This window comes from Chlorocebus sabaeus, chromosome 26 (genome assembly GCF_047675955.1).
Source record: "Chlorocebus sabaeus isolate Y175 chromosome 26, mChlSab1.0.hap1, whole genome shotgun sequence".
Lineage (NCBI taxonomy): Eukaryota > Metazoa > Chordata > Mammalia > Primates > Cercopithecidae > Chlorocebus > Chlorocebus sabaeus.
This window is the reverse complement of record NC_132929.1, coordinates 43363256-43377226: the sequence shown is the minus strand read 5'-3', so window position 1 is coordinate 43377226 and position 13971 is coordinate 43363256. Positions and strand designations below refer to the sequence as shown.

The 13971-nt window shown below is 37.5% G+C and overlaps 1 protein-coding gene across 10 annotated transcripts in view; it reads right to left on the bottom strand.

The window, feature by feature from the left end:
• The window catches only part of MAP2K5 (mitogen-activated protein kinase kinase 5), a 281469-nt gene that overhangs the window by 167576 nt on the left and 99922 nt on the right, over positions 1–13971 (bottom strand). The gene's annotated exons all lie outside the window — the stretch shown is intronic.

Here is a 13971-nt window from a genome sequence, read left to right as displayed (position 1 = left end):
GATGGGGTTTCACCAAATTGGCCAGGCTAATCTCGAACTCCTGATCTCAGGTGATCTGCCCACCTCGGCCTCCCAAAGTGCGGGGATTACAGGCATGAGCCACCATGCCCGGCCTTTTGTATACTATTAAAATAAAGTTAGTATTAAGCCGAAGTAAATTGTTATAAGTTAAGAAGTTAATTGTAATCCCTAGGGCAACATTAACAATATAACTAAAAAAAAATAGAGCAAAAGAAACCATGGGAAATTTAAATGGTACATTTGAAAATATCTATTTGACATAAAAAAAGCAATAACAACATGAAAGGCATGACACATAGAAAACAAATAGAATGGGAGAGATACATCTCACCTTGTTAGTAATTAAATTAAATGTAAAAGGTTTAAGCACTCTAATTAAATAAGAGATTGGCAGAATAAATTTTTAAAAAAATGATCCAACTATATGCTGTCTACAACAGAGGTATTTTACATTTAAAGACACAAACAGGTTGAAAAATGATGAAAAAAGATATACTATTCAAATAGTAACCAACAGGGAGCTGGAGTGACTATACTAGTGGAAAAAATAGTCTTTTAGATAACTATTATTAAATATTGTTACTAGAGATAAAGACATTTTCTAATGATAAAAGGATCAACCAACCAAGAAGACATAACAATTATAAACATGCATGCACCTAGCATGCATGCCAAAATATATGAAACATAAACTGAAAGAACTGAAAGGAGAAACAGACAACTCAAAAATATTAGTTTTTCAGACTTCAATATCTCACTTTCAGAAAAGGACAAAACTACACAGAAGATTAATAAGAAAATACTGAACAGTATTACAAACCAATCAGAATTAACTGACATGAAAAGGATACTTCACTTAACCACAAGAGAATACATTCTTCTCAAGTGCATATATGTGGAAATTAAACAGTACATACCTAAATAAAAATGGGTCAGAAAGAAATCACAAGAGATTTCTGTCATAGAAAAATGGAAAATACTTTGAGATTAATGAAAATAACACAACATACCAAAACTTCTAGGATGCAACTAAAGCTGTGCTTAGAGGAAAATTTATAACCTACATTAAATAAGAAGAAAGGGGGGGGTGGAGCAAGATGGCCGAATAGGAACAGCTCCAGTCTCCAACTCCCAGCGCGAGCGACACAGAAGACCGGCGATTTCTGCATTTTCAACTGAGCCTCTGCTGCTGATACCCAGGCAAACAGGGTCTGGAGTGGACCTCAAGCAATCTCCTACAGCTACAACCTACAGCTGAGGATCCTGACTGTTAGAAGGAAAGCTATCAAACAGGAAGGACACCTACACCAAAACCCCATCAGTACATCACCATCATCAAAGACCAGAGGCAGATAAAACCACAAAGATGGGGAAAAAGCAGGGCAGAAAAGCTGGAAATTCAAAAAATAAGAGCGCATCTCCCCCGGCAAAGGAGCGCAGCTCATCGCCAGCAACGGATCAAAGCTGGACGGAGAATGACTTCGACGAGATGAGAGAAGAAGGCTTCAGTCCATCAAATTTCTCAGAGCTAAAGGAGGAATTACGTACCCAGCGCAAAGAAACTAAAAATCTTGAAAAAAAAGTGGAAGAATTGATGGCTAGAGTAATTAATGCAGAGAAGCTCACAAACGAAATGAAAGAGACGAAAACCATGGCACGAAAAATACGTGACAAATGCACAAGCTTCAGTAACCGTCTCGATCAACTGGAAGAAAGAATGTCAGCGATGGAGGATCAAATGAATGAAATGAAGCGAGAAGAGAAACCAAAAGAAAAAAGAAGAAAAAGAAATGAACAAAGCCTGCAAGAAGTATGGGATTATGTAAAAAGACCAAATCTACATCTGATTGGGGTGCCTGAAAGTGACAGGGAAAATGGAACCAAGTTGGAAAACACTCTTCAGGATATCATCCAGGAGAACTTCCCCAACCTAGTAGGGCAGGCCAACATTCAAATCCAGGAAATACAGAGAACGCCACAAAGATACTCCTCGAGAAGAGCAACTCCAAGACACATAATTGCCAGATTCACCAAAGTTGAAATGAAGGAAAAAATCTTAAGGGCAGCCAGAGAGAAAGGTCGGGTTACCCACAAAGGGAAGCCCATCAGACTAACAGCAGATCTCTCGGCAGAAACTCTTCAAGCCAGAAGAGAGTGGGGGCCAATATTCAACATTCTTAAAGAAAAGAATTTTAAACCCAGAATTTTATATCCAGCCAAACTAAGTTTCATAAGTGAAGGAGAAATAAAATCCTTTACAGATAAGCAAATGCTTAGAGATTTTGTCACCACTAGGCCTGCCTTACAAGAGACCCTGAAGGAAGCACTAAACATGGAAAGGAACAACCGGTACCAGCCATTGCAAAAACATGCCAAAATGTAAAGACCATCAAGGCTAGGAAGAAACTGCATCAACTAACGAGCAAAATAACCAGTTAATATCATCATGGCAGGATCAAGTTCACACATAACAATCTTAACCTTAAATGTAAATGGACTAAATGCTCCAATTAAAAGACACAGACTGGCAAACTGGATAAAGAGTCAAGACCCATCAGTCTGCTGTATTCAGGAGACCCATCTCACACGCAGAGACATACATAGGCTCAAAATAAAGGGATGGAGGAAGATTTACCAAGCAAATGGAGAACACAAAAAAGCGGGGGTTGCAATACTAGTCTCTGATAAAACAGACTTTAAACCATCAAAGATCAAAAGAGACAAAGAAGGACATTACATAATGGTAAAGGGATCAATTCAACAGGAAGAGCTAACTATCCTAAATATATATGCACCCAATACAGGAGCACCTAGATTCATAAAGCAAGTCCTTAGAGACTTACAAAGAGACTTAGACTCCCATACAATAATAATGGGAGACTTCAACACTCCACTGTCAACATTAGACAGATCAACGAGACAGAAAGTTAACAAGGATATCCAGGAATTGAACTCATCTCTGCAGCAAGCAGACCTAATAGACATCTATAGAACTCTCCACCCCAAATCAACAGAATATACATTCTTCTCAGCACCACATCGTACTTACTCCAAAATTGACCACGTAATCGGAAGTAAAGCACTCCTCGGCAAATGTACAAGAACAGAAATTATAACAAACTGTCTCTCAGACCACAGTGCAATCAAATTAGAACTCAGGACTAAGAAACTCAATCAAAACCGCTCAACTACATGGAAACTGAACAACCTGCTCCTGAATGACTACTGGGTACATAACGAAATGAAGGCAGAAATAAAGATGTTCTTTGAAACCAATGAGAACAAAGATACAACATACCAGAATCTCTGGGACACATTTAAAGCAGTGTGTAGAGGGAAATTTATAGCACTAAATGCCCACAAGAGAAAGCAGGAAAGATCTAAAATTGACACTCTAACATCGCAATTAAAAGAACTAGAGAAGCAAGAGCAAGCACATTCGAAAGCTAGCAGAAGGCAAGAAATAACTAAGATCAGAGCAGAACTGAAGGAGATAGAAACACAAAAAACCCTCCAAAAAATCAATGAATCCAGGAGTTGGTTTTTTGAAAAGATCAACAAAATTGACAGACCACTAGCAAGACTAATAAAGAAGAAAAGAGAGAAGAATCAAATCGACGCAATTAAAAATGATAAAGGGGATATCACCACCGACCCCACAGAAATACAAACTACCATCAGAGAATACTATAAACACCTCTACGCAAATAAACTGGAAAATCTAGAAGAAATGGATAATTTCCTGGACACTTACACTCTTCCAAGACTAAACCAGGAAGAAGTTGAATCCCTGAATAGACCAATAGTAGGCTCTGAAATTGAGGCAATAATTAATAGCCTACCAACCAAAAAAAGTCCAGGACCAGATGGATTCACAGCTGAATTCTACCAGAGGTACAAGGAGGAGCTGGTACCATTCCTTCTGAAACTATTCCAATCAATAGAAAAAGAGGGAATCCTCCCTAACTCATTTTATGAGGCCAACATCATCCTGATACCAAAGCCTGGCAGAGACACAACAAAAAAAGAGAATTTTAGACCAATATCCCTGATGAACATCGATGCAAAAATCCTCAATAAAATACTGGCAAACCGGATTCAGCAGCACATCAAAAAGCTTATCCACCATGATCAAGTGGGCTTCATCCCTGGGATGCAAGGCTGGTTCAACATTCGCAAATCAATAAACATAATCCAGCATATAAACAGAACCAAAGACAAGAATCACATCATTATCTCAATAGATGCAGAAAAGGCTTTTGACAAAATTCAACAGCCCTTCATGCTAAAAACGCTCAATAAATTCGGTATTGATGGAACGTACCTCAAAATAATAAGAGCTATTTATGACAAACCCACAGCCAATATCATACTGAATGGGGAAAAACTGGAAAAATTCCCTTTGAAAACTGGCACAAGACAGGGATGCCCTCTCTCACCACTCCTATTCAACATAGTGTTGGAAGTTCTGGCTAGGGCAATCAGGCAAGAGAAAGAAATCAAGGGGATTCAGTTAGGAAAAGAAGAAGTCAAATTGTCCCTGTTTGCAGATGACATGATTGTATATTTAGAAAACCCCATTGTCTCAGCCCAAAATCTCCTTAAGCTGATCAGCAACTTCAGCAGAGTCTCAGGATACAAAATTAATGTGCAAAAATCACAAGCATTCTTATACACCAGTGACAGTCAAACAGAGAGCCAAATCAGGAATGAACTTCCATTCACAATTGCTTCAAAGAGAATAAAATACCTAGGAATCCAACTTACAAGGGATGTAAAGGACCTCTTCAAGGAGAACTACAAACCACTGCTCAGTGAAATCAAAGAGGACACAAACAAATGGAAGAACATACCATGCTCAGGGATAGGAAGAATCAATATCGTGAAAATGGCCATACTGCCCAAGGTAATTTATAGATTCAATGCCATCCCCATCAAGCTACCAATGAGCTTCTTCACAGAATTGGAAAAAACTGCTTTAAAGTTCATATGGAACCAAAAAAGAGCCCGCATCTCCAAGACAATCCTAAGTCAAAAGAACAAAGCTGGAGGCATCACGCTACCTGACTTCAAACTATACTACAAGGCTACAGTAACCAAAACAGCATGGTACTGGTACCAAAACAGAGATATAGACCAATGGAACAGAACAGAGTCCTCAGAAATAATACCACACATCTACAGCCATCTGATCTTTGACAAACCTGAGAGAAACAAGAAATGGGGAAAGGATTCCCTATTTAATAAATGGTGCTGGGAAAACTGGCTAGCCATAAGTAGAAAGCTGAAACTGGATCCTTTCCTTACTCCTTATACGAAAATTAATTCAAGATGGATTAGAGACTTAAATGTTAGACCTAATACCATAAAAATCCTAGAGGAAAACCTAGGTAGTACCATTCAGGACATAGGCATGGGCAAAGACTTCATGTCTAAAACACCAAAAGCAACGGCAGCAAAAGCCAAAATTGACAAATGGGATCTCATCAAACTAAAGAGCTTCTGCACAGCAAAAGAAACTACCATCAGAGTGAGCAGGCAACCTACAGAATGGGAGAAAATTTTTGCAATCTACTCATCTGACAAAGGGCTAATATCCAGAACCTACAAAGAACTCAAACAAATTTACAAGAAAAAAACAAACAACCCCATCCAAAAGTGGGCAAAGGATATGAACAGACATTTCTCAAAAGAAGACATTCATACAGCCAACAGACACATGAAAAAATGCTCATCATCACTGGCCATCAGAGAAATGCAAATCAAAACCACAATGAGATACCATCTCACACCAGTTAGAATGGCGATCATTCAAAAGTCAGGAAACAGGTGCTGGAGAGGATGTGGAGAAATAGGAACACTTTTACACTGTTGGTGGGAGTGTAAACTAGTTCAACCATTATGGAAAACAGTATGGCGATTCCTCAAGGATCTAGAACTAGATGTACCATATGACCCAGCCATCCCATTACTGGGTATATACCCAAAGGATTATAAATTATGCTGCTATAAGGACACATGCACACGTATGTTTATTGCGGCACTATTCACAATAGCAAAGACTTGGAATCAACCCAAATGTCCATCAGTGACAGATTGGATTAAGAAAATGTGGCACATATACACCATGGAATACTATGCAGCCATAAAAAAGGATGAGTTTGTGTCCTTTGTAGGGACATGGATGCAGCTGGAAACCATCATTCTCAGCAAACTATCACAAGAACAGAAAACCAAACACCGCATGTTCTCACTCGTAGGTGGGAACTGAACAATGAGATCACTTGGACTCGGGAAGGGGATATCATGGGGAGGGGGGAGGGGGGAGGGATTGCATTGGGAGTTATACCTGATGTAAATGACGAGTTGATGGGTGCAGCACACCAACATGGCACAAGTATACATATGTAGCAAACCTGCACGTTGTGCACATGTACCCTACAACTTGAAGTTTAATAATAATAAATAAATTAAAAAAAAAAATAAGAAGAAAGATCTCAAATCAATATCCTAACTTTCTACCTTAAGCAGAAGGAGAACATCAAGCTAAAACTAAACTCAAAGCAGAAAAAAAGAAAATAATAAAATTAAAGCAGAAATAAACAAAACAGAGAACAGAAAAAAACAATAGAGAAAATCAATGAAACCAAAAGTCGGTTTCATTTTAAATGAAAAAATTTTTTTTGGCTGGCCATGGTGGCTCATGCCTGTAATCTCAGCCCTTTGGGAGGCCAAGGCAGGCAGATCACCTGACGTCGGGAGTTCAAGACTAGCTTGACTAACATGGAGAAACCCTGTCTCTACTAAAAATACAAAATCAGCTGGGCGTGGTAGCGCACGCCTGTAATCTCAGCTACTCCGGAGGCTGAGGCAGGAGAATGGCTTGAACCCGGCAGGCAGATGTTGCGCTGAGCCGAGATTGCGCCATTGCACTCCAGCCTGGGAAACAAGAGCGAAACTACGTCTCAAAAAAAAAAAATTTTTTTTTTTTTTTTTTTTTTTAAACAGAGAAACTGACAAACTTTTAGCTACACTGACCAAGAAAATAAGTGAGGAGACTCAAGAAACTAAAATCTGGAACCGAAGAGGGAACATTACTACCAACTTTGCAGAAATAAAAAGGATTATAAGAGAATTTTCAGAACAACTGTATCAATAAATTAGAAAACCTAGATGAAACAGATTAATTCTGAGAAAAACACAAACTACCAAAACTGACTCAAGAAAAAATAAAAAATCTGACTAAACCTGTATATAAAGAAATTGAGTTGGTAATAAAAAAAACTAACCACAAATACTATTCAGCTTTTAAAAGGAAGAAAACTCTGATACATACTACAACATGGATGAACCTAAAGGACATAATGCAAAATGAAATAAGCCAGACACAATAAGACAAATACTATGTGATTCCAATTATATGAGGTACCTAGAGTAGTCAAATAGAGACAGAGTATAATGCTGTTTGCCAGGGGCTGGGAGCGGGGGTGAATGGGGAGTTTTTATTTAATAGTTATTGAGTTTCAGTTTTGCAAGATAAAAAGAGTTCTGGAGACGGATGGTGGTAACAGTTGCACAACCATGTTAATGTACTTCACACTGCTGAATTACACATTTAAAATGGCTGACACAGTTTGAATATTTGTCCCCTTCAAAACTCATGTTGAAATCTCATTCCCGCCAGGCGCGGTGGCTCAAGCCTGTAATCCCAGCACTTTGGGAGGCCGAGACGGGCGGATCACGAGGTCAGGAGATCGAGACCATCCTGGCTAACATGGTGAAACTCCGTCTCTACTAAAAAATACAAAAAAACTAGCAGGGCGAGGTGGTGGGCGCCTGTAGTCCCAGCTACTCGGGAGGCTGAGGCAGGAGAATGGCGTAAACCTGGGAGGCGGAGCTTGCAGTGAGCTGAGATCCGGCCACTGCACTCCAGCCTGGGCGACAGAGCCAGACTCCGTCTCAAAAAAAAAAAAAAAAAAAAAAAAAAAAGAAATCTCATTCCCAATGATGAAGATGGGGCCTAGTGAGAGGTGTTTGGGTCAAAGGGGTGGATCCCTCATGAATGACTTGGTGCCATTCTCACAAAATTGAGTGAGTTTTAAGTTCCTGCAAGATTTGGTTGTTAAAAAGGGTCTGGAACCTCCCTCCTCTCTCTCTTGCTCCATGAATGGAAGCTTCCTGAGGCCCAGACCAGAAACAGATGCTGGGCACCATGTTTCTTGTAGCCTGCAATATCATGAGCCAAATAAACCCCTTTTCTTTATAAATTACCCAGTCTCAGGTATTCCTTCATAACAACACAAGATGGACTAATAAAACGGCTAGTAAGGTTTAAATTTTTGTATGAGTATTATACCATAATTTTTAAAAAAACCACACACACTAATGACATACCCCAAAAACACCAGAACCAGATGATTTCACTGGTGAATTCTATCAAATGTTTAAAGAAGAATTAACATCAGGCATTTGAAAAAATGTTCAACATCACTAATTATCAGGGAAATGCAAATCAAAACCACAATGAGATATCCTCTCACTCCAGCTAAAATGGCTTTTATCAAAAAGACAGAGAATAACAGATGCTGGCAAGGATATGGAGAAAGGGGAACCTTCATACACTACTGATGGGAACGTAAACTAGTACAGCTACCATGGAAAACAGTATGGAAATTCCCCAGAAAACTAAAAGTATAACTACCTTATTATGATCCAGTAATACCACCATTGGGTATATATCCAAAAGAAAGGAAATCAGTAAATTGAAGAGATATGTGCACTCTAATGTTTACTGCAGCACTATTCACAATAGCCAAGATATGAAATCAATCTAAGTGTCCATCAAAGAAAAAATAAAGATAAAGAAAATGTGGTACATAAACACAATGAGATATTATTCAGCCATAAAAAGAATGAAATCCTGTTATTTGCAAGAACATGGGTATTATTTTAAATGAAATAATCCAGACACAGAAAGACATACATGTTCTCTCACTGATATGTGGGAGCCAAAAACAAATGATCATGGAGACATAGTAGAATGATGATTACCAGAGACTGAGAAGGGTAGTGAGAAAGATAGGACAAAGAGGGGTTGGTTAATGGGTAAAAAAGTATAGTCAGAGAGAAAGAATAAGATCCAGTGTTTGGTACCACAACAGGGTGACCACAATTAATAATTTATTGTATATTTCAAAATAACTACCCAAGTGGAATTGCAATGCTCCTAACACAAAGAAATGATAAATGTTTGTGGTCATGCATATCTCCATTACTCTGAGTTGACTGCTACACATTGTATGCTTGTATCAAAATATTATTGTATATGTATTCCATAAATACATAAAATAATATGTCTCCATAAAAATATTTATTTATTTATTTATTTATTTAGAGACAGAGTCTCTGTCACCCAGGCTGGAGTGCAGTGGCATGATCTTGGCTCACTGCAACCTCCACCTCCTGGGTTCAAGCGATTCTCCTGCCTCAGTCTCCCAAGTAGCTGGGATTACAGGCATATGCCACCAGGCCCAGCTAATTTTTTTTGGTACTTTTAGTAGAGATGGGCTTTCACCATGTTGGCCAGGCTGGTCTCAAACTCCTGACCTCAAGTGATCCACCTGCCCTGGCCTCCCAAAATGCTGAGATTACAGGCATGAGCCACCCTGCCCAGCCCATAAATTTTTTTTTAAAAAGAATTAACATGAATCCTTCATAAACTCTTTAAAAAAACAGAAGAGGTGGCAACACTTCTGAACTCATTCTATAAGGCCAGAACTATCCTGACACCAAAATTAGACACTGACATCACAAAAAAAGAAAACTAGTCCAATGTCCCTCATAAATATGAATACAAAAATCATCAAGAAAATACTAGCAAACTGAACCCAGGAACATATAAAAAGAATTACACATCATGACTAAGTGGAATAATTCCAACACTGCAAGACTGGTTCATTTTGCAAAAATAAATACAGTATACCATATATTAACAGAATAAAGGACCAAATATGCACAATTATTTCAATAGACATAAAACAGGCATTTGACAAAATTTAATACCCTTTCATGATTAAAAAAAAATACTCAACAAACTAAAAATAGAAGGGAATTTCTTCAGCCTGACAAAGGACAACTACTCTAAACCCATGGCTAACATCATATTTAATGGTGAAAGACTAAAAGCTCTCCCTCTAAGGTCAGGAACAAAGAAGGATGTCTGTTCTCATCAGTCTATTCAACATTGTACTGAAGGTTCTAGCCAGGGTAATTAAGCAAGAAAAGGAACTAAAAGACATCCAGAATTGAAAAGAATGCACTAAAACTACCTGTTTGCAGGTGGTATTATCTTGTATATAGAGAACCCTAAGGAAACCACAAAAAGCTATTAACGTTAGTAAACAAGTTCAGCAAGGTTGCAGAATACAAGATCAATATATAAAAATCAATTACAGTTCTGTACACTGGCAATGAACAATCCAAAAATGAAATTAAGAAAAACAGCATTAAAAATACTCAGAAGTAAATTTAACAAATAGTTACCACTCATACCCTAAAAATTATTTTAAAATCATTGAAAAACAAATAAAGAAGACCTAAATAAGTTGAAAGACATCTGTGTTCTTGGAGTTGAAGATTAAATAATGTTAAAAACAGCAATATTCCCCAAGTTGATCTAAAAATTCAATTCAATTCTTATCAAAATCTCAGCTGGATTTTTTGGAGAATTTGCCAAGCTGGTTCTAAAATTCAAATAAAAATGCTAGGTATTCAAAATGGCCAAAACAAAGAACAAAGTTGGAGCACTTACACTTCTCAATTCGGAATTTAAAAACTATAATAATCTAGAGTTATCAAGTATGAGTAATCAAATACGGTGTGGTACTGGTACAAAGATAGACAACTAGATCAATGCAAGATGTATATGCATTGATCTAAAAGTATAGAAATATATTTTATGGTCAATTTTCAATAAGTATAACAAGAAAATTCAATGGGAAAAATAGTCTTTAACAAATGGTACTGGAACAAATGGATATCTACATGCAAACGAATAAATTTGGACCCCTATCTCATACCATATATAAAAATTAACTCAAAAATAAATCAAAGGCTTATATAAGAGCTAAAACAATAAAACTTGAGGCTGAGGTGGGAGGATTACGTGAGCCCACGAGTTCAAAACTAGCCTGGGCAATATGATACCACAGCTCAAAAAAAAAAAAAAAGACAGAAAAGAGAAGAAAAAAGAAATTGAAAAGATAAACAATGAATGAAAATATTTGGAAATCCTACATCTGATAAGAGCCAAGTATTAGAATACATAAAGAATTCTTACAACTCAACAATAAAAGCCCAATAACTCATTTAAAAAATAGACAAAGGATATGAAAACATATTTCTTAAAAGAAGATATATGAATGGCCAATAAGCACATGAAAAGATGCTCAACATCATTAATCATTAGAGAAGTCTAAATCAAAACTAAAATGGGATACCATGTCACACTACGAGGCCACAATTTTAAAAAGACACAAAATGACAAGTATTGGCAAAAATATGAAGAAAACGGAACCCTTATACAGTGCTGGTATGAATGTAAAGTGGTGTAAAATCAATTGGAACAGTTTGGTAGTTCATTAAAAAGTTAAACATAAAGCTACCATATGACCTAGCAACTCCACTCCTAGGTATATACCTAAAAGAACTGAAAACATTGGCTGGGCACGGTGGCTTACACCTGTAATCCCAGCACCTTGGGAAGCAAAGGCAGGCAGATCACGAGGTCAGGAGATCGAGACCATCCTGGCTAACACAGTGAAACCCCACCTCTACCAAAAATACAAAAACTTAGCCGGGCATGGTGACACGCGCCTGTAGTCCCAGCTACTCGGGAGGCTGAGGCAGAACTGCTTGAACCTAGGAGGCAGAGGTTGCACCACTGCACTCTAGTCTGGGTGACAGAGCAAGACTCTGTCTCAAAAAGAAAAAAAAAAAAAAAAAAAAAAAGAAACTATATGTCCACACAAAACTTGTATTCAAATATATAGAGTAGCATTATTCATAATTATGCATAAAGTAGAACTATCCCAAATGTCCATCAACTAATGAAAGAATAAACAAAATGGAGTATAGCCATACAATGAAATGTTATTCAGCAATAAAAAGGAATGAAGTTCTCATATATGCAATAGTATGGATGAACACTGAAAACATTATGCTAAATAAAGGAAGCCAGACACAAAGGCCATATATTATCAGATTCCATTTATATGGAATGTCCAGAATAGGTAAATCCATAGAGACAGAAGATAAATCAGTGGTTGCCAAGGACTAGAGGAAAGAGAAAGTAGAGAGTGAGTACTAATAGGTAGGAAGTCTCTTTCTGGGGGTGGTAAAAAAATGTTTTGGAATTATACAGTAGTGATGATTGCACAACCTTGTGAGTATATTAAAAACCATGGAATTGTACACTTTTAAAAGGTGAATTTTATGGTATCTGAGTTATAGTTCAATAAAAAATTTTAATTTATTTGTTTTTTGATACAGGGTCTCACTCTGTTGCCTAGAGTGGAGTGCAGTGGTGGCACAATCACAGCTCACTACAGCCTTAATCTCCTGGGCTCCAGAAATCCTCCCACCACAGCCCCCAGAGTAACCTGGGACTACAGGCATGTACCACCATGCTTGGCTAATTTTCTTTTTTTTTTTTCTTTTTTTTTTTTTGTTTTTTTGAGACAGTGCCTCACTTTGTCACCCAGGCCGGAGTGCAGTGGCGCGATCTCGGTTCACTGCAACCTCCACCTCCCAGGTTCAAGCAATTCACAGTCTCAGCCTCCCAAGTAGCTGGGATTTCAGGCATGCACCATCACGCCTGGCTAATTTTTGTATTTTCAGTAGAGACGGGTTTTCGCCATGTTGGTCAGGCTGGTCTTGAACTCCTGACCTCAAGTGATCCACCCGCCTCGGCCTCCAAAAGTGCTGGGATTAGGCGTGAGCCACCACACCCAGCCATATTTTTAAAATTATTTTTGTAAAGATGAGATCTCACTATATTGCCCAGGCTGGTCTCAAACTCCTGGGCTCAAGCAATCTTCTCACCTTAGTCTCCCAAAGTGCTGGGATTACATGTGTGAATCACCATGCCTGGTATCAACAAAAATGTTTGAGTAGAACTGAAAAACTGAAGACTTCAAAGAAAGAATGATAAAAGTTACAACACAGTAAAATGTATTGGCTCAATGAATCCACTTTTTCTAGTCAGTCTCCACAGTTATCATACTACCTATATGGCTGTAAGATGTTTAATTCTTGACATTCTACTATAAGTAATTTAGAACACGTTATACACCTTATTATAGTATCAAGGTATCAACGTTGGCTCATTAAAGTTTTGCAGGGCACAAACTAATTGCTTTAGTAATGTACTGAGAATCTCCACAAGGAACTAACTATATTTTCTAAAGTTGTGTTTTAATGGACTAGATTATGGAAAACTGAATATGTAAAATTTAAAGACTGCTTAGATTTAAAATTGGTAAACAATAATAATGATTACATCATTTCACTGATATGTCCCTAGAAATCTGTATTTTGCCATAATATTCAGGTCAAGAAAGAACTATCAAAATAGAAATGAATAAAAAAATAGAGAGGGAAGGAAAGGGCTAAAGTCCAAAGAAAATTAAACACATCTTGGCTAAACAGCTGTGTTGAAAAACAATTTCTTATCTTGCAATTAAGAACCGATTTCTTTCTGAAAGACACAGGACATTGGGTTAATAGATTTCTTTAAAAGAAAATCTGTTTTGGCTATTGAAACATTAAAAGAACAGAACATCTGTTTTGCAAGTAAAGACAGATTGTGCAAAAGAATCAAATATCAAACCACCGATTAGACTAGCATTTAATCTGTTCTATTTAAATTTTCAATAAAAGTGAAGTTCAATT